The sequence below is a fragment of the Otolemur garnettii genome, unplaced genomic scaffold, assembly GCF_000181295.1.
Source record: "Otolemur garnettii isolate 467f Iridium unplaced genomic scaffold, OtoGar3 scaffold00055, whole genome shotgun sequence".
Classification (NCBI taxonomy): domain Eukaryota; kingdom Metazoa; phylum Chordata; class Mammalia; order Primates; family Galagidae; genus Otolemur; species Otolemur garnettii.
Window position 1 is genome coordinate 4,758,223 of NW_003852450.1, and position 1,099 is coordinate 4,759,321.

Below are 1,099 nucleotides of genomic sequence, written 5' to 3' on the forward strand. Positions count from 1 at the left end.
TCGGCGCCTGTGGCTCAAGTGGCTAAGGCACCAGCTACATACACCTAAGGTGGCGGGTTCCAATCCAGCCTGGACCTGCCAAACAACAACCATGGCTGCAGCCAAAGCCAGGCATTGTGGTGGGCGCCTGTGGTCCCAGCTACCTGGGAGGCTGAGGCAGGAGACTCGTTGAGCCCAGGAGTTGGAGGTTGCTGTGAGCTGTGATGTCACGGCACTCTACCCAGGGGGACAGCTTGAGGCTCTGTGTCAAAAAAGAAAGAAAGAAAGAAAAAGAAAAGGGAGAGCTTAGTAAGAGAAAGAATTATTAGGAGGCCATTGTAACAACCCAGATGAGAGAAGATAAAGACTTGAGTTAGAGCAATTAGGTTAGAAAGAAGAACTAGTATTGATTGGGAAGACTTAAAGAGGAGAAGGTGTCAGGCCTCGGCAATTGGATATGGGGTGAAAGCAAAGGGGTGTCTAGGATGTATGTAGGGTTTCTGGCTGAGGGGATTGGGTGGTGTCAATCACCGCCCTGGGGAACCAGGCAAGGAGCAGATTTTGTAGGGAGGAAAGAAGATGATTATTCTTCTCTGGTCATTTGGATTTTGAGATATGAGTGGGCATGTACACTTAAAGGAGAGAGACACATTTGGAATCATCCCCATATGAGTAGTATGAATAGGACACAAGAATAGATGAAATTGCCTAAGCAGAAGGGGAGAGAGTTAGCAGTAGCTGAGAATGGAATCCTGAGCCAACACCAACATGTCAGGGTGGACAAAGGAAAGGGAAGACAAAGAAGGAGATGGAAAATAAGGGGAAAATATAACATCATGAAAGCCAGAGGTGAGAGGGCTTAAGGAGGAAGGGAATGGTTTATGACAGCGGTTCTTAACCTGTGGGTTGTGACCCACAGAAACTGTATTAAAGGGTCACGGCATTAGGAAGGTTGAGAACCACTGGTTTATAGGGTCAAATGCAGCCCAGCATTCAGACAGTTAGAAATGCCTGCTGGGGCTCGGCGCCTGTGGCTCAAGCAGCTAAGGTGCCAGCCACATACACCTAAGGTGGTGGGTTCGAATCCCCTGCCCGGGCCCGCCAAACAACAATGATGGCT